We start from the raw sequence: 22,164 nt of genomic DNA, 5'->3' as shown, positions 1-22,164 counted from the left end.
GAAAGATCTTAGAAAAATAAATAGTCATATCATGTAACTAAAACCACTCATATTGGGTTAAAATACACACCTTGGTGACGTCCCTATCTCAATTGATAATGATAACAGAAGGAAGGAAAAAGACAATTGTGTTATTTAACACAATTTAGAAGCCACAGTTTTTTACTCAGACACACTTCGAAAACCACTTTTTTGTTCAGGGGGGGCCCAAAAACGGCTCTTTCCAACCAAAACTTAAACTCTAAAATTTTGACGAAATCAATACTTTCTCCATAAACTGTTTATGGGGGAGAAGGTAAAAATCTCACAAGGCTTGTCAAAGATTCAATTATTACCATAAAGCTACACGAAACACCAAGTGGTAAATTCTCCCCAATCTAGACCTTTTGAAGAGGTTTGACCTTTAGCGCACTCAGTCACTATAGAACACGTGATCAAAGCCTACGAGGCTCGTGGCCTTGACAGAGAGTCTCGGGTTGACGGGTTCTATTCTCGCTACAGCGGTATTTTTACATACTCCCGCCTCGTCTCACCACATACACTGATGGAAGCTGTCTAGACCTAGACATCGCCCGTATGTCAGGATCGGGGTTTGGTTGCGTCTATTTTTGATGAGACGTATATTTTTGAGTTTTGATTGCATACATTTGAGATGATAAAATGGGACGGTGTTACTGATCACCATAAAGAGTTTGGGAAAGAAAACGAAGTTATACAGTGTTTATCTATTTGTTTCGTCTATTTTATTTTTAATTTTAGCACTTGATTTTTTAATTATTGGAATTGTAGTAGTAAGGATTTGTACCAATAAAACGTAGTTCCCTCAGACATATCGTGCTGGTTCGCGCGAACTAGTTCGAATAAACATAGGTTTAATTTTATCCCAAATTGCATCAAAATCTGAAGATTTTTACTCGACGTGTACCTAATTATGAACGGATGCTGTTTAAGGACATCAAAACGAAAAAGTAAATCAGTCCCGGGTCTAGGTCTTACCATGAGACCTATGGTAATAGGTAATGCCCTATATGGGAAATTCACTAAAAGTGAATCAATTGTTACTTTTAGTAATGGAAATGTGTGGGTTTAGATGGAGAAATAAATCTTGATTCGTCTTTCTTGAGTTATTGTAGTGATTAACATAGAAAAGTGTTTACCCCTAAAATAATGTTACTACATTTCAGCCATTTGCCGCTAAGTGATATGATTGAAAATCTTCAAAAACTTATTCACGATTTATGGACGAATTTTACGAAGTTAAAACCTTTCTTACTGCAGCTCAACGGTACAAACCGTTGCAAACACAATTGCACCTGTTCCTTTTCACCTTGCACGTTTTCTGCACCACTCGTAGGGTTGTAAAATCGATCACCTGCAGGGATATAGAGGGGTGGAAGGGGGGCGGTTAGTTGCTAGGGCGACATCCCTTTCACCAGATTTTGATTATACCTTTCAAAATCTGCCCCTTCGTTACAAGTGTGATTTTAAACTTTATTGCAAAATATTTTGTTCGGTTTGTCTTAGCAACGCGTTAGTTCATTGTGAAGTTGTAACAGATTGTTTTGTCTGTTGATTCACACCACATCTTTGTGTCTTTTTATGTATTCACCACCGTTTTAAATGTTAGTACAAACATGTTACTTACAGTAGATTTAATTTATACATTCCCAATATAGGTCTAAAATAAACCCAAAACTAGTACTTTTTCTAATTTTTTCTCAAAATTTCTTTGGATAGTGTGTTTCTTCAAACTATTCTTCCAATACACGTTGTAGCTTGTTTTTTACCTAATTTCTAATAACTCAATGTAACAATCTTATACATAATCTGGAGGTAAATTCTCGGAATAAAAGTGAAGAAAATTGGTGGTACCGTAGTTGGTTTCAATAATAATCGTATTTAAGTGTATTATGTTCAGCCAATTTTGTTCTTGTATTCAATTAATTGCCTTTGTCATTTTAGAGTTTTCTGAAATTGAGTACAGCAATGCTCAGTTAACAAACAGAACTGGCACAAATTTGCAGAATTTAATAGCTTTATTTGTATTTAGTGATGCGATTTTGGATGTACTGTTTGTACTTTCAAATGATTTTTACGTAAAATATTTTTTTCAATTTCTAACCAAATACGCAGTAAGATTTGTATCTTCATCCACAGACGGTTTCTTTCTATGACAAAAGGTTAGGCATCAGACCAAAGACCAACAAAGCGGTCAAATCCATTGTTGTAACCGACGAAGCAGGTAAACAGGTGAGCCTATAATTAGAGGGCGAGGGCCCAGAACACGCGCTCACCCGCACGCGCATCCGGCCACAGTCGATCAGCTGATAACTGGCCGCCGAATCAGCTGTTCATTGTTGTGCTCATTGTTGCCGATTGTATTTTTGATGATTTTTATACGATCTGTTTAGTTCATGCTTACAGTTTAGTTATACAAAGTTAGTTTTTATCTATAGTTTATATATTTTGTAGATAGAGAAGATGTCAAGACATAATGATATTTATGTACACCTAATAGTGAGTTCTCTATATTTTTGTGATAATGTGTAGGTATAGTTGTAAGATTGGCAGAGGATTTTTAGTGTCCAAGAGGATTTTTAGCGTAATAAGAATCAGTCCGATTTCACCATTTAAATGGTAAATTTTATGATTTGATTTTTAATTGTGCTGAAATATTGTTCATAATAATTAATTATTGGAACAGATAATTTATTTAATCTAATTTTATATTGCTAACTGAATCGATTATAAATATAGAGTGAACATTATAGACTATACAAAGAATTTAGGAGGAAACCTAAATCTATTAAAATCTGGATCATAATACAGTATGTCGTATTGTCGCTTTAGTGAATTAATTTCAAGGCCAAATTTACATGAAAATGTCTTAGAGCATGTGCAGAAATGCACTTCTTTAAGAAAAAAAAACTTTCTACGGCAATAATTATGCATTAAAATTACTTTCAATTTATTCTATTACTCCTTAACTACCTGTGATCCCTATTAGCACAGAAAACGTACGTTTTCTGTGCTATTAGTAAAATATTCATTTTATTGGTAAGAAATGAGTCTGATGAAATTTACATTCATCTTAATACAGTAGTGTGGAATTTAAAAAAAGTAACTTTAAGTGAATCAGATTGAAATTAAGAAAATACAATTGACCTGAACACTTTGAAAATACCTGTTTCTTGCGAGAACCTTTCTTGGTGAGACTTGGATGGCCTAATTTTGCTTGGAAGGCATTAGACCTTTGTGGAGTCCGCCGACAAATACAGGGGGCGGAGGAGAACAAAAAGTAGACCTCGGTTTTGTAGAGAAAGACAAAAAGAGAAGGAAAGAAAGAATGCGGGCACACTGGTCCCAGTAGGCTTTCATGGAGAGCTGTGGGCTTTTATGCAGAGCCTAGGTTCTTTTACCTTTGGCTATATACCATAAGTCCCTTATGGTATATAGCCGAAGATTTTACGGTATAATCAGTGTCAGCATAAACGAGGGAATAAGTAGGAATCAATGGTTCATAAAAAATAATCAATGCATGGAAGGGGGAAATCATCTAGTTCTTCTTAATCAATTTTACATAGACTTTTTCATGTAATCTGCTAGATCGTTGTTGAAATTTATTGTTTGTTGAAACAAAAACGATCGATGGGATCATAAGTTAAATTTTTTTATTAAATTAGGAAAATTTGAGTTTCAGTAATCAACAAACACCACTAACTGGTCGAACTAGAACTAAAATATTTATTTTTATTTTTAACCATAGAGTAAAGTAGATTGGTAAGTTTTAGTATACAATAAAAATATCTTTACGTTGTTAACAATTTTAATCAGTAAATGTTTCACATCTTTATAATATAATTATAATAATATTAGTATTAGTATATTCCTAAAAAATTCTGAAAAATATAAACGAAATTCTGTGTTTTTCCTAATGTTTTATATATTCTAACACTTGTGTCAAGCTAAATACAATTTTAAATATAACGTTATTTAAGTAGGTTATTCGCATAATTACTGGAACACCACTATATTTTCATCGCTATATCAAACTTTGTTTTGTACTACAAGCAATTTCACTACTGTAAGCAATGCACAATTAGACAAGGTCAATAAAGCAGGTTAGGTTATTTCACGGTTAATAAACTCTGCTTTCAATTGACTTGGACCTAATGGTACGTCGCGTTGTTTATTTTTTATTAAGTTAGTCGTAGAAAGTCTCGGATATTCACTAAAAAAAAACACGTTCGATAGTCATATTACTGCATAAACGTCATATTACTGCATAGTGCATAAACGTCATATTACTGCATAAACGTCATATTACTGCATAAACTTCATATTACTGCATAAACGTCATATTACTGCATAAACGTCCTATTACTGCATAAACGTCATATTACTGCATAAACGTCATATTACTGCATAAACGTCATATTACTGCATAGTGCATAAACTCCATACTACTGCATAGTGCATAAACGTCATATTACTGCATAGTGCATAAACGTCATATTACTGCATAGTGCATAAACGGCATATTACTGCATAAACACATCACTTTACAAATCACTTTAACATAGCTGTGATATTAGGATAATTTCTACATGATCATTTACAATTAGATCATAAGTGATATAGATACGCAGGTTCAAAAACTCTGGATACATAAACATTTGAAAATCGGTGGTTGATACACAGTATAACATCTATAATAAGTTCCTCATTTGGGATTATTTAAGACTTGTTATCAGAATGACATCTTATTGAGGTTTACTACATGTGATTAGGGAATAAATTCAAGGGGTTATGATAATTATACTTGTTATCAACCATGACTAATTATCGATGGTCCATTGTATATCCTTAACCATTTCTTTGAAAAATCGTAAATTGGAATTCAACAACGAAACAGGTAAACGGTGAAACAAAAACAGAACGAAGTAACAATTTAATAACGGAAAGTTCAACTTCACAATAAACAACGAGAAGTAGGTTGAAAAGAGAAGTAAGGGTAGAGTGGGGGGAGAGAGGGGGGAGAGAGGGGGAGAGGGGTGAATCGATATAGGGGTAGTTGGATGAGTCATCCTGGCTGCTGGCGCCACCACCCCTCTATACATGGGGTAGATAAGTTTTAAGTGTCCAAATCAAACCTTGAAACAGGAAGACGAGGGGACCCGTGCGTAAATTTCGCAGTTTAGGTCCAAAACTAGTTTCCTTGGCAAAATGAATCAAGTGCAATACACATTTATCCTTTTAGGGTTTAATTTACAATACATATGATGATTATTCGATGATTTTCATACCCTAATCAGGCGTTAAAAAATAGTCTATTTAAAATACCTTTTTGAAATTGAAACACAAATGATTAGATTATACAGGCAAAGTCAGGGTTACATAACCCTGCTTATTGTTAACATTTAAATATTAAAGAAATTTATATTTTGGTTGCTTCCCTTAAATGACGTTTTTATGGTAAACTAATAACAATAACGCTGTAGTATGATACCTTAACATCAACAACAAAAAACAAGGATTGATCAATGAAATCTTTGAATATCACAATTTCTGTCTCCACTTGTAATATCAATGGTCTCCCCCATTATTTTCTACGAAAGTAAAGTATAAAATGGAAATCCAACCCCCCTAAAACAGCAAAAAGTCACATGCCAATTTGAAAATATATACTTCCAAAGGTATGACAGATACATATACAGGTGCAGAGAAATTATTTAGGTGCCAAATTTAAAAAAAAATTAAATTGCGAGGTACCAAGGTTTCTTGCGAGGTTTAAAAAAAAAACAGAGATCTCACAGAATTCGAAAATGTATACTTCACAAGGTATGACAGAGAAATACAAATGCACAGATATAATTAAGCTACCATAAAAAAAATAGGAATAAAAAAATTAGAGTAACAAGAAGAATTTCTACAGAAAGAGATCAAAAGAAAAGAAACATAGAGAATGAAGTGGGGCACGTTGAGAATGTCCATGTAAATATCAACTCGGCGGCGCACTGCCAAACTGAAATATTATCCTGGCGCTGGCCAACATTTGAAGATCACACAACTAACTTCTCCAGATGATTCAAACTACAATATAATTCGTTTATTAGATGATAGGAATAAAGTACTTGTGATTTGGCAGGATTATTTTTTTTATGTCCTACATTCACATCTAACCTAACCTTATGTAACCAAACCTTACCTTACCTAACCAAACGCGACCTAACCTAACCTAACCTAATATAACAAAACCTTAACTAACATAACCTAACCTAACTCAACCTAACCTTAAAATACACATTCGTCCATCTTTTATCCTGAAACCATTTCAAACATTTCAGGCTATGCCTAAGCGTGTTGTTAACATTATCACATGGTGATTGTCGCGATTTGAACCTGGGACCTCGGGGACCAAACACCTCCGCTCTACCTAAGCTCCATCCACAAGGAGTAGAATGTGTTTAAAAATTATGTACATTTATACTTTTACCCTCCTATGTAAGTGAATTTGTTCCCCTGCCATATGCAACTGTCTTCATGTCGAAACATGCTCTCTTGGGACACATGTGTGAATGTGATGTTTGTAAAAAACAAGAGTGTCATTTCATTGGCATGCCATTAGAGTCCAACCGAGGAGAAGGCATTAAGTTCCCGTCTGGGATGCGTATGTTTGCAAACTTATATCTTTATGATTGAATACTATGAATCGCAGAAGTTTGATGTTTCTTAGAGAGAGAGATTTTTCAAGAACAATTAATTCTAACTGACGTCATGACAATGTGTTATTGTAAGACATGAAATTATTAGTTTTTGAATTAAGTACTAACCCCTTTGAAGGTAGCCATAAGTGATATATTTCCTATGTGTCACATTGGCAATTCCAATCAACCTTTCATATTGAAGAAGAGCATGCAGTTATGCATTGTAAACTATAGAAAGATCTATCGAATCTATTAGGAACTATATAGCTTTGAATTATCAGTTAAAAGGTAGACATAATGGGTTTACCTCAATATTAATTAGCAATATTAATCTTAGCATTAGTTCGATATGTTTTAGTTTTTGAACGCGTAATAAAGACCAATATAACAAATACGAATAAAAACTTAAGTCATTTTATTATTTATAGATTCTTTTCGGCTACTAAAAGGAGAACACACTACTAAACACGTGTTTAACGATATCATACTGTAGATTAAACATCTAAAATACCAATAGTGTACCAAAAAACTGTTAAAACAAGCATCTTTGGCCAAACACCCATCACTATAAAAACATTTCGATCACGTAATTCCTAGATAGCTGTCGTTCGAGTCTATTCTCGATTTATAAACACGCGGTTCTGGATCTATTTTGACGTCTCACACCAAATGTCGATCATTCGAAGCGATCACAGAGCGGTTGGCAACATTGCAAAACTTCTATCCGACCACACGGTGGAACCTGTTTCATCTTGCGAGAAAGCTAACACCAGATGCATTGCGATCATATGACCTTTACTGGGCACTTCTGCAAAACATGACAGAGAACCGGGGGACATCAACTGCGAAGTAACTGTTAGATTGATTATCAACAAATAAATGAGGGAAACTATAGGAACACCATCTAGGAGAGTATTTTAAACCAAATATGTTTGTAGAATAGAGTGAGATGATCTGTGTAGCTTTGTTGAGAAAATCAGCTGTCTTATTAGCTAGAACCATTTATTGAAAGCTCAATAATCAAGAACAGCTGAACACAGTTTTGACAATCACAAAACTACTGACTTTTCTCTGGATCGAACCGACCTTTGATTACCAGGTGAGCACTATAACCACTCAGCTACCCAATTTAGTTAACATTTCCTATTTAAACATGAAATACAGTTAATTTCAGTAGATAACTATGTATAATACACACATAACGGATATGTGACTAAATTTTTTAGTATAATTCGGATTATAAAAAGGCGTGGGGAAAAATTGCCAAAAATGTGTAAGAGTGAAATGGATAGGTAATTTAAAAAGTTATTCAATTGAAAATGACCTAGACTTTTATCCCTTTAGGTATATATACACTTCCACTTATTTTACTCAATAACACCATTCTAAGTGAGGATTGTGCATTTAATCCCAATATGATTTAATGGTTTGTTCAAAACGGTTAAAATTCCATTTGAGTGTTGGTTAGGAATTTTACTGCCACCTTTTGGTTCACAGATTACTTTAAAAAAACACACACTACATTAAAAATCCTAAAAATACGAATCAAGCTTCAAACCAGGAAAACTACTGCGTTGAACCAAGTAGAATAAAATATGGCAAGTTTGATATTATTTCTAATTAAAAATATGTTGTTACGACGGTTTCATTGACTTGATAAAACAAGAAACCAGGGAAAAGTGGAAATACGCTTTCGAGAGACCTTCAAATGACCTTCTGTGACATTTGGAGGATTTAATTAATACGAACACCTGGAAGACACGATATTTTCATTGATGTTATATAATATATCGGTTAAAGAATTCAATTTTACGAAAAAAAAAATCAAAAAGCTATATATTAAATATGTATAATGTTATTCTATTCGAGAAAAATACGTTGTAGATTGCTTGTTTATGTACATATTTTGATCAAATTTCGACATGCTATATTTTGCATACTTAACTATCAACTTTTTAATAAGACAAGGGGAAATTAGCTTAGGCTGCAGGTTTGCTGCAGTGAGGGTATTTACTAAACGAATTTCGTTCTCAGACCTTGGGTGCTGATAGAAACCTTTTAGGTGGTTTTATTGTTATCATGAGTGGTTTTTTATCTAAATGACAACAATATTCTTTAGTAGTAATCCTATTTTAACCGAGATAGTTAATTGGTCGATTTATATAAAAAACTAACGACCCTCTTTCGACAAAAAAGTTTGTAATAGTTTATTTTTATTTCGTGGCAACTATTTTGCAAATTATATTACTCGTACGATAAAATAAATGTATACAACCATATTAGCTCTGTACCGAAAGAGATTATAACGGGTTTATGACCCCAGAATTGCATTGCTAACATTAGAAAGTTGTTTGCCTAGAGCCAAATCCAGTGGTTTGCGGCGTTTCGTAACTCGTCATTAAATTAATAAACTTAGTTGACCATAAAAGGAAAATTCTTGTTGAAAAGATAGTGTCTCTTCTTACTCTTTTTTTATTTCATTATTATTTGCATAAGAAACCTGATAGTTTTCCCATCGTCTTAGCTAGTACCCAGGTCTAAAAAATTCCTACGACGATCACAATATAATTGTTATATTATATATACAAAACAACATCTTGCGTATTGTTATATTATGTGAATATTATAGGGAGGGTTATGAGACAGGTTCCCTAATACAGATTATATTCACCTCGTATTGGTCAGTACCCAGACAGAGGGACATGAGACAGGTTCCCTGACATAGACTATAGTTAATCTCGTATTGACCAGTACACAGGTCTACGGAGGGTCAGGGAGACAAGTTCCATCATACAGACTATAATTCACATCGTATTGGTCAGTACCCAGACAGAGGGACAGGAGACAGGTTCCCTGACATAGACTATAGTTAATCTCGTATTGACCAGTACACAGGTCTACGGAGGGTCAGGGAGACAAGTTCCATCATACAGACTATAATTCACATCGTATTGGTCAGTACCCAGACAGAGGGACAGGAGACAGGTTCCCTGACATAGACTATAGTTAATCTCGTATTGACCAGTACACAGGTCTACGGAGGGTCAGGGAGACAAGTTCCATCATACAAACTATAGTTCACCTCGTATTGGTCAGTACCCAGACAGAGGGACAGGAGACAGGTTCCCTGACAAAGACTATAGTTAATCTCGTATTGACCAGTACACAGGTCTACGGAGGGTCAGGGAGACAGGTTCCATCACACAGACTATACTTCACAACTCGGTCAGATACGGATCTCAACGCAGCAGGTGGCGAGGGGGGAGAGAGGTACAAAAGTGCACATGTTGTCACGGAAATATCAAGTTACCCCCCCCCCCCCACGAAAACATAACTTGGAACTCTAAAGGTTACCACAAGTTTTATGTTCTGATATTGTTAGGATTTTGTGACTCTGTACTTGAAACTTCGGTGCCTTATTGAATCCACGGTTTTATTTTTCGTTGCGAATCGGTTTAGGTAAAACGCTACAAAACGGAAACTTTCGCGGTTTTTCTAAGGTGAAGGGAGTTACAATCGTCGGGGCTACATAGTTGGCATTTTCAACACGTGTTTGCCTCCATCATTTCTCTAAGTAATCATCCCTCATTATAGCAACACTCACCAACAGTGAGACCGGGTCATTATAGAATTCTTCGGCTCGATCGTGCCGGCCCGGACACTACAAGGCTTTATACACACTCTGATCGATTTCGAGTTACGAAAATACTTCAATTTAATTGGGGTCTACACGTCCGTTAGTGTTCTATTGTACAAATTACATTATTTAAATATGAATAGCACTTTTGGCACTAATAATATAGTTTAAGAGATTTTAGTGCCAAACAGATGAACTGAAATCAGAATCTTCAGTTTTAAAAGAGTTGTACTTATCTCGGAAAATTACGTTATCAAAAATAATTTACTTCAAATTTAAAACAAGATGTAGAACATGTTTCAGTAAGTCTCGTTAAAAGTAAAGTAGGTATGAACGTGGAAAATGTAAAGCACAAGAGCCACTTGTCTTTTGTGTTGGTAAGTGCTAAACAAAATGTTCCTTGGGAGGGTGAGGTCACCATGTTTAATTCTTACGTGCTTAAGTGGGAATGGAGTCTTAAAATCGCTAGAGAAAACTACCTTACATCCATAAACTGCGGGAATAAAACCAAGCAATTTATTCGTCAATTCGGATGTAATTTAATTGAGTTTCTAAGTTCGTAGACAAATAATCATGTTCAATGTCTAATTAAAATGATAATTTTGGGGTTAACTACAGTGGATCTACCGGCATGTGATTAATTTTTCATAATTAAATAAATTTTAATAAATTTATAAATAATAAATTTTCATAATAAATGAAGAGTGATAAAGTCTGCAGGTTCACTGCGTTGGGGGTATTTTGTGATATACATTTGTAGGCTGTTCAGTAAGAAATTTAGACATTGACTTACACAATAGTTGAGTGGCCTTGATACTAAGGCTTCACATGTGCTTTTAGCTTCCAACTTGTAACATTCCTTTAACTCATTGTATATGGTAACGCTCTTTAAAATACTTTTAAAAATAATTTGGGCTATCCTACTTAATATTTTGCTGAATGGAAAATTAGCTACACATCGGTACGACATCCAAAATAAGCCCGGTACTATCAAGTATAATACATTTTAATTAGTCGATACCTAATTTATTATATCCTAAAACTTAGTTTTATTTTTTCAACCCCCACAAAACGTTTGAAAAATTAAACCACAAACGTTGTATTTCGTTTTTATCATATATTTTTATTAAAAATGCTATTTTATTAAATAGTAGTTTTCTATTCATTCTGTGCTAACACTGTACGAACACATCCCTACAGTCACTATGAAAATCAATTTTAAATTATGATCGTGACTAACTGTTTGTCCTATTACTTTTTATATAACAATATTTAACAGCTCGGTTTTTCATAGAAAACCTGGTTTTTATTCTGTGTTCGCTGAGGCGGTGGTTGTCGCTTTATAATAAAATTGTACAAAACTACCGCACCGACGCCCCGGAAGTAACGAATTTTCCGACAGTTTACTCGTCGCGTGTTATAGTTCAGGGCATTGTTGTAGGCAAACTACTTTCCCCCTCCTACAGATGTTAATGCACGGCATTGTCTGTTGAATTATACCAATTACTATAGTTATGCGGTGATTTTCATGATCCTAACACAGTAGTTAAGCATTAGTTAAGTGATCCTTAAGATTATGATTGTAATAGGTTGTAATTAGTTGAATCAGTTTTAGATCAAAATTGCGAAAATACCGATTTATAGGTTATTTTTGATTTTAGTTTACTTACAACAATCATGAAACACGAAATCTTCAATAAACTTACCTGGAAAAAATCAACATGTTAGTAGGAAAATGAATTATACATATAAAACAAAAACAGTTTTGTTTACAATGTGTTTCCTGTAGCAAAATTTGCATTTCACGAAGATAGAATTTTAGCAGGTTTAAAAGTGTCTTACGATAGTTGTCTAGATTGTGTGTTGTAGATTTGCTCAACAATTTAAGTGAGACGTTTATACATAAATCAACAATACTTCATAGACTTGTAAAATCTAACTTGCACGAACTAATGGCATGCGTGCTAACGGTTTAACGGTTGTTTGTGGTTTTTGCATAATCACTAAACCGATTATGCTGGAATGTTGCACCCGTGTACGCGCTACATGCAAATAAGATGGGTTATTAAATATAATAGCTTCAAACCCGTTCGAAAACGTAGTAGTTTACGTTGAACCAACTTCAAGATTTGTATGGAAGACAGCATTCAAGTCTCAAGTTATTGACGTACAATGAAAATATGTGCACCCCTATAACAGGAATCGCATCATATTCTTAAACTTAGTAAAATTATTATTCTTTATCTATTTTAATTTTACTAATTCCACATTGACAAACATGACAAATTATTTAACACACCAATTAGGAAACATTTCTTCGTTTTAAGTACCTTCGTAACAGAAAACATTAAAAAATATTATACAATGATAAAAGGTTTAACACATTTTTTCAAGCTAAACTGTTTTATACACGTCCTAATAATGTTGCCAGACATATTTTGTAACGTTGTTCCCATTGAATACATAAACAGTCATAATATCATGATCATATATTCTATTATGATGCAATTTCATATCATATACTGTATTGTCACCATAAACTGAAACAATTCCGCTTTACGGAGCTCAATTTAAGCAAGCAGAGCACGTTTTAGCACTGGGGATGTTGAGACACACATTACCAACATTACCACTCCGTTGTAGGCCGAGATGGGCCAACGTTGGCCCATAGGCCTGACACTGTCTTGGGACAAGGATTAAGTTTATGGGACCCAAACCAGATATAACTGTCCAACATACATCAATGTTTATAGTAAAATAAAGCTACTAGGTATCTTACACAAACCTCGCTCATTTTGTGTATTTTTTTTTTTGTAATACTTTCATTAGTCCCCATATTATTGTTGATGTAGGATCAGGTAAAAATGTATTGACTATTGAGTCATTGTTAAAATCTTTTACTGTACGTGTAAAATGTTGTGTATATAGTTAAATTTTCCTTTAATACAAGGCCACGTGTGTGAAAAAACAAGGAATTACCCTGAAGCAAGGACTAAAATTACCCCAGTACGCATAAAACTGCGAAGGCACCACAAACCCCAATTTATGAGGAAGACGCCTAATTTGTTCGGAAAGTGCAATTTAGTCTTCATCATCGTAAAATTCTTCAAATCTCGTAAAGTTTTACGACCAAGTATTAGAGCGCCTCTACATAATGTTACGACCTTCGGAACTGTCTTGAACATGAGTTTAAACATCTTCAGTTTACTAGAGAACACAGATTTATGTAAAGGTTATTTTCATTTTTTGTTAAACAGTTTTGCTTGGTTTTATGAACAATAGAACAGTCTTGAATTGTCATTGGTCACCTAATGCAGATTTTCACGTCTAAAATACGCTAAGTAAAACGTTGGTATAAATGTATAACCAGAAAATGTTATGATAAAAAAATATTTACTATCATAAATCGTAACGGTCAACGGACCTCAAGTAATCTTCAACCAAATTATCAATTTTAAAGTGGACAGTGATATTTTGTTCTATTTCTTTTACCCATACTCTTGATTCCAATATTGTGTGATAGAACCAGAATTGTTAAATCAAAATCCTAGTATTACAAGACTAAGCTGTGTTACTAACAAGAATTCTACCTCCTACCTCCCTATTTTCGTTAGGATTGTGTATGGATTAAAATGTACTTAAAAGAATAAGGACTGTTTTAATTATTATTTTTTATTATTTTTTTTTTTGCTTGGGAACGGTTGATATTTTAAGTTACATTATATGTATGTGACTGCTATTTGACTGTTCTTGTCAAGGAAAAAGGGAAATTATGTTTGAACCATTAAGCTTATCTGATATTGATTGTGTATATGTTAACATTGTAAAACACATATTGTAAAAAAATCTTGACTATTATAAATGCACCTACTTGTTATTACCCCACAGTTTTAAGCAACATTGTTTTAAGCCAACAACGCATACTGTCACCAATTCTGCCATTTTAGCTCTCAAGGTCGGGCGTTAATAAGGAAACATGCCAATGCCTGCAATACCCATCATGCCCTGCGTTAACCAGATTGGGTATAATAAAACTATGAAATTTTCCTTTAGTTTGCCACTGATAATATTGCAAGGTGATGTACGGCTTTCATAGTCAAAGGCAATTTTATTTTATTTATTTATTTCGTTTTACATCCTTAACGGGAATCTCCATTACGTATTAAAATAATTTTATACACACCCCAAAAGACTGTACACTTATCTTATAGTTTTTGCAACTAAAAACGTATCGAATAAAATTTTCTTTTTCGATCAAATAAAATGATTACCTTATCCAAACACGGTTGTTGGTAGGACGACTAGTTTCGTTCCTTATAACTTCATCAGGTAATTTTATATACAACCCCATCAGTGTACATTGCAGTATGTGAATAGATTCTTAAAAAAACGTCCACATATCAAAATAATTTAAACTTGTCATGTTGATAAAAAGGTTTGAATGGAATAAAATTGACAAATTTATTAAAACTGTACAGAGGGACAGAACTGTCTATCTATTACTGCCACTGACTAAATAAAACTGACTGAATCATGATGTTTCTTCTTCTCTCCAGTGCCACATGTATTTCAGTTTGTTTTGTTCTTCTTATTTTATACTTCTTTGATAAGTAACTTGTTAATATATGTATGAAATAGGTATATAATTACTTATTAGTAATTAAAACAAACAATTAAACCTTTAGTACCCTTTAAGTTATTCATTTATTTAATACCTAACATGTTTCGACTCTTAGGCTATGATCACAGTTATGAACAAATAGTAAATAAATAGAAATGTAAATAATAAATAAGTAAAATATCATATGATTTTGAAATTTTTTCTTGTACATAGGTTGGCTCGGGTGTTGTTTTCTTTTAATTTATTATATAAGATTTTTTCATATATTAGGTTTTCTTTTTGGATTTGCTTGTATTGAGTATGCTTTCAGGATCTTTTTTATGGTTTCTATAAATGTAAAATTCTTCTTTAATGAATAATTATTTATATATATTTCGATCAAATTTAAAGTTTTAAGCCATATAAAAGCTATTGTATAAGTACAGAAAAGTATAACACTTACTATTCACACAATGTGTAATGCAAATTAATTATTATTTCATTAACCACTATGTTCTTTCTCAAAAAAATTTTTATTACGAAAATAAATAAATGTTATCACTCTTATATTGATTTCAGGAAGACATGTATGTTTTGAGTATTTTGTAACATGTTTTCAGTGATTCAATAGGGAGGCGCCCACTGGGAGCGGCCTGTCTAAACTCGCACTTCCTCAGAAATGGCGGAAATAATTAGTTTATCTAGCGTCTTGTATTCCCGGCTTTGACTCATGGGGATTTGACAGCTTCATGGCAGATGCAACTGATTCAGAGCCTGCCTCATACGCTATTTCAGTATTCCGTTAAAACAGTGCGCATAAACTGTGCATCAACCTAGAGAAGCATATGTTTAACCTTATTCCCTTCACTTTTTCTCTTCCATGAGACAATGATAGTTAATCATAATGTTTAAAAACAGAAAAATGAGAAAAGGTTTGACTAAGATAAAAAAAATAAACAAAAAAGTATAACACTCCGTAGCCAAAAATAGTATATACTTTAGCAAAGAGTGGTAAGTTTTACTAGTAAGCAGACGACATGCCAATAAACTTGAGGTTTTAGGTTCTCTTTGGATGTCACGGCAGCTTTTATAGTGTACCGAGCAATACCAAAGGAGATAAAAATATTTATGTCTTTGTGCAATAAATGTTGTTCTTGTACAATAAAATAAATCTGTTCCTTTATAACACATGATAAATTTATCTTGGTAAAATCGAGTGCATTATTTAATGTCGTAACGAACCTATAAAAGAAATTCTATACGAACCACCAACTTAAAGCAATTATAAACCACTATAAAGCCTATGAGTACACGCACATACCGTAAATGTATTCAATGGCACTTTAATTTTCCCATTATGGCACTTTGGCTCTAACAGATGGTGCCATTGTGCAATTAGGCCAAACGCCTCTTTAGTATGCTAAGTGTGAGCGATCAGCTGTTGAATAATAAACAACCAACTGTGAAGCATGGAACAGTTAGTTATGAGATGTATCAATGAATCATCAGCTATATTAATGAATAAGAATGAATCACTGTTTAGTATTGATCAGAATAACTTTAAATCATAATTGTATCCACCAGAATACCATTTCTTTACACATTATGTCAATAACGTTACAAAGGTTTTTTGTGTTGTAAAATATTTTAACATTATTGTATTATATTCAATGTGTACTGAGTGCGAAGAGTTAAGCAGTTGTTTAGAGGTACAAAAATAATAGCTCTAGCGCTAAAGTATGTTTACTTTTAAACAGGAATTACTTTGGTGACGTCAAAACTACTTTTCTGTTAAAATTTAGATAGGTTGGATACATTATATCGTGAAACTTCCTGGTTTAGTTAATTAAAATCAAAAGTGGGAAAATTATAGCAAATTTTGATGGAAATCACATTTATTTTTTTAATAAATTATTTTGGAAAAACACTAAGCGCGGAGCTTATAGGAAGTATTAATATTTTGCACACTCAATACTATTTAGTAGTCTGTTATAAAAGTAAAAATATATTTTTTAAACCTAGTTACGGAAATAAATATTTAACTTGCAATTTAATAAAAATTCACAATGTGTTACCAATCATACTACAAATTAAAATTATTTGGGTCGTAAGATTTTCGGGGAAAAACAACAATGATTATACAACACAACATAATAATTCAGAACCGCTTGGATCCGGCACCAAAGTTTCATTAATTTTCCCCTAATTTTCAAACTGTATGCTCAAAAAGGGTTAACAAGTACAGTTAGTAGCATTAAAGGGTACCAGCAACAACCCGCCGCGTTGGTAATCAATATGGTTGCCATGACAACCTCCAACCATTCTACCCTACTGGACTCATGCGATGGGATCGACAAACGTAAACAAAGTTAACTGATTGTTATATCTGATTGGTGATATCGGTTACCTCAGTGCAAATAACAGACCAATCCAATTTGGTTTAGCTGTTTGATTGTTAACTAGAGTTTGAATTGCATCGGTTTAGAGACGAGAATGAGTGTGGCAATTTAAGTGGGTCTAACTGTTACAGGAGAAAATTGTCCAGTCAAATAAATAGGATTGTTTACGTGTAAAAATTACCAATAATCACTTCAGGAGCAATAAAAATCTAACTGTTTTGAATGATGTTTTATTTTGGTTTCACTTTCTTAACTAAACATGGTATATGGTGAAAGTATTGTTTGAATTATTATTGGGGGTCCAATTTCGACTACATTTGGTAGGTAGTTAATACCATAATCAATGGTATCCCTAGTTTTATGATTTTGAAATTTCGATTCTCAATTGCCATTTCCCATAAACTCCATAAATAGCAGAAAAATCTAATTTAACAAAAAACCACCCAAAAAGATTTTGAAAACGATTATATTACGGTCCATTTAACCCCCAAAAATAGTACAATCCCTAATTCTGTAAAAATAATTGCTCAAAAGTTATTGCAATTTATTGTAATTTTACCCTTAAAATATCATAGTTACTACATGAGAAGGGTTGTAGACAAGCTAATGGGAGAAAGTATAGGTCAGATTGATTGTTCCGTTTATTTTCCTTCACCATAGAGCAGACTCATTTTTAGTGACAAATTTATCTTTTTCATTGTTTTATAAAATCCTATAGTGGAATAAATCCCATTCTAGGCAGGACTAAATAAAGATTACTTTAGATTTTTTGGTTTCAATAAACAATAAAGCGAAATTATTGAATAATATGGATAAATTATTAAATTTCACCAGTAATATTAAAACTAATTAATTTTATCAACCTTGCAATTAAAAAGATCTATGGTTTTTAGCTAAAATGTACTTGCGGAAAATGCAGTACTGTACCTAAAAAGTTTGATCCCTCTATAATAAATTGAAAATAACTTTGTAAGAAGTGGGTGTTAATGTAAAATAGATTCCAACAAATGTAAAAATTCTACATAGTTTTTAATGTTTAAATAATTAATAAATTTTTAAAGGGCGTTACAGTATTTACGTTGCATTTTCGACAATGACATCTTAAATAGTGAGAAAATGCATTAACTAAAAGTTGATAATGAACTACAAACAAAAGAACGAGAACCAAAAAAGAACTTAAACAGAACCAATGACGTAAAATGTACCCCGACTATGCCCCGACTTGAACTCTAAAAAGCATTAGAGGGGTAGATGGGTAGTTACTTTCATAAATTACAAGACCTTCGCTCTCATTGCGCTCCAAAACTCGCGGGCTTTCATAAAACACTCTTCCAAGATTAATACCCCTTTCAGCGCCAGACGCCGAGAACTTTGAATAACTTGATGAATGCATTACTGCAATACAAGTAAATTTTATAATTCCAAACGTACAGTATGTTCAATTAATTAGGAATGCTGTTGATAAAATTGTCCCTAACAGAACAGATCCTAAGTGATGAAGCAAATATACGAATACTGTTGAAATTTTACTTAAAAACAATATGTAATGCATTAGCATTATTAAATCCAGTCATTTTTATCGCACAATGTATGAGATAAATTATTTTATTTTACTTCTTATGTTTCATATTTGTTTATGTAGGATAGAAAAATGTATGTTTGAAAACATCTACAAAAGGGGGATAAAGTTCTAAAGATTTAAACATAATATACAGCTCGTCTTTTATCTCATTATCACGCAGAAAATCACATTTAATACTTTACTTTACTTTTTGTAGAATTAGATAATACAATTTTCCTTTCCAAAGCTATATATTGGTTTATTTTACCTAAAATATTCAACATAAATCAAAATAACATAATATGATGGTATACCGTAGCTATGCATTAGGAAATAAATTTTATTTCTTTTACAGTCCAGATAGATATAGAAATTGTAATTTGATTTTAAATTACTAGGCAATCTTTAGACGCAGCCTAGTCTGGGAGGCAATTCGTGTATCCTTAGCTCCCGAAGGATTCTGGTACATTTCGTATTCTACTCCGGTTCCAAGGATTTTCCGATATCCCTTTCACAGGATGTGGAAAAGATATGACGAAATAATGATTAACGTATTGAACGTGGGGAATCAATGTGCATTTTGTAAAATTGTTTCTTTACAATTGCGCTTAAATAAACGTTTCTAAATAAATCATTGCATACAAGAATTGTTTATTCGAGAAGCAAATTTAAATTCATATCTTGGGTTTTATTAAATAAGTTATGAGGGATTTATTGTTTTTGGATTAAAATCGGAGTAATTCAGAGTATTCTGAGTGATTCAGTAGTGTGTGGTATTTAAATAGGGAGGGTTGAAATGGTTTGAGTTTAAATGTCTGTATATTTACAAGAATCCTACAGAAGTATTTAACGAGTTGACGATTTTCACAATGTTCCTGTAACATATCAAGAGAGGTTTAGGACAATGTTGATACCATGTTTTACATAACTTTTTTAATTAGAAAGCTACTTCAGTCGTACTCCGGAGACGGAAGCTATGGGAGGTCGACTCCTGGGGGGAAGAGCTTATATGGAGGCAGTCCCGCTAGCTCTCTACTGGAACTTGCTTTGTCATGTTAAGCAGAGCTGTACGGGTTAGGTTTATACTCAATGGCTGTACAAAAGGTCCACATCGACTACTGGACTACTCATTCCCGTCTGGAACACGTTTTACTAAAGCGTAAAATCTCTACCCCACTACAAAACGTCAAAACTATTTCCAAACCTATTTATCCACAGAATGATTACAAGATTCGCTAGATAAAGTGGTATTTAACACTGCAGATCAATAATGCTAAGTTCTACCAGACTTTAAATCAATTAAAGAACCGAGGCGTGTCGTGATAAGGTCAAGGTCAGGGCTGTTGATAACACGCTGCACACTCAGTCATCTGCTTTTGTAGCTCCCTTTGTTCTTTTGTCTTTGAGATTTAAATTCGTGGAAGAAATGGAAAATATTCTTGGATTTTAATTTGTATTTGAACATTTCACTTGTAGTCCTTAATCTAATAGCTTAATTTCTTCGAAAAATACTCGTACTTTACGAATACCGTTTCTTCAAAAAATGTGTATCCATCTGCCATCACAAACATATTTAATTTTTAAAACGTGAAAAATTTCAAGTAAAAATAAAAAATGTTCGTTTCTTTAACATTAAATAAATGTACAATTGCCTTTCCTCAAACCTTAAGTTTTTCAACGTTTTTGTTTTAGGTCGTTGGATGAAATTTAACCTGTGGGGCTTACGCGAAGATTTTAAAAACTTTGGACCCATAGGCACAGTCTAATCTTAGTTTTTACCACCTCAAAAGGATTAAAATCTTTAAAAATTCATAATATATACAAAAAAATCGACACCAATGACAGTGGTATTTTCCCCTCGAAGATCACAAAGAATTTCCAAAACACAATTAAGAGTAGATAGAAAAAATAGAATCAAAATTGTACAATTCTTGATTTCGAGCAATGAAGTAACATGTGTATAGTGCAATTTCAAGCCTATGCGGTTTACGGTGTCAACCACAGACAATGGAGTAAACATTAGAGTATTATATTGTCTGTGGTGTCAACATTTCTCCCAGAACTATGTCAGTGCTGCCGGACGATGGTGAGGTGGTGGAAGTTAGAGAAGGCGGCCTCCAGGACCGGTTGTGAGAATGTTGTGGTGTTACTCGGTCAAACGCACTTTCGGTCTGATGATTTATCAAACACAGCTGGCATAGTAGCAGCTCACTGAGGTATAGCGGTACAGGCATTGACTTTATTTAGTACACAGGGAAACCTCGAATAACAAGTGCTATTTTCAAATCCCCTAGAATTCAAGCGGTAGAACCTTATTGCAAACCTCGATAACAAGCCCCTTCGATAACAAGTGTAGCTTTCAAATCCCCTAGAATGCATTTTACCCCTTGTTGCAAACCTCGATAACAAGCCACCCTTGATAACAAAATGTGTCACTTTCAAATCCTCTAGAATTTATTTTACCCCTTATTGTATAAACCTGGATAACAAGTCACCCTTGATAACAGGTGTCATTTTTAAATACCCCTATTTATTTTATCCCTAATTAGATGTTATTGCAAGCCTCGATAAGAAGTCAAACTTGACAACATTCGAATGATCATTACTTGCCAGACCTTTATTAAACATAACCAATGAAAATACAATTGCAATTTTAAAATGTTTTACTCACTAACGTTGTTTTCTTTGTTGGTACTTACCTGAAAAAAAATATTCATATTAGTACTGACAATACAATATATCAATAATCACTTGGATACAAAAACTTCAGAATCTCTCAATAGACAAAGATTTTATTCAACCAACTGCAGGGGCAAATTAAAAGGTTTGACAAGAATAACATGACTCTAGAGTGTCATAAGTAACTGCAGAATATACTACCTTAGCTTGCGTAATTGGAAAGGTACACACCTTCCTCATACCAGCAACGAATTTTTTATGCTGATAAGACAGCCTTGAAAAATCAATTCATACTTCCCCAAGGTTTATTCCTATCTTGAAGACGACTAGAAAGACGCGGAAAAGACTGCAATGCGTTATTACATAATTTACTCAGTTCAGTTACGTTAACTGTTCCACAGAAATTTAATGAGAGATGTTTAAAACATCCGATGACGTATTTTAAACGTAGAAGTTTTTATCAAATAATTATAAGGATTTGTGCTGTATTTACTGATTATCTCAATTAAAAAATCTCATAAAGAACGATGAGCTTAATTTTGTTGTGGACATAGTTCTTCACAGGTACAGTTTTTATTTGT

At 33.3% G+C, this 22,164-nt stretch overlaps 1 protein-coding gene across 1 annotated transcript in view; it reads right to left on the bottom strand.

Annotated features, from left to right (window-relative positions):
- Positions 1–22,164, bottom strand: part of LOC128987210 (fasciculation and elongation protein zeta-2) — a 55,400-nt gene that overhangs the window by 16,105 nt on the left and 17,131 nt on the right. The window lies entirely within an intron of this gene.

The sequence above is a fragment of the Macrosteles quadrilineatus genome, unplaced genomic scaffold (assembly GCF_028750875.1).
Source record: "Macrosteles quadrilineatus isolate MER2022 unplaced genomic scaffold, UCM_ALF_1.0 Scaffold_2__2_contigs__length_208266976, whole genome shotgun sequence".
NCBI lineage: Eukaryota > Metazoa > Arthropoda > Insecta > Hemiptera > Cicadellidae > Macrosteles > Macrosteles quadrilineatus.
The sequence above is the reverse complement of the archived record's forward strand: the minus strand, read 5'-3'. Positions and strand labels throughout refer to the sequence as shown.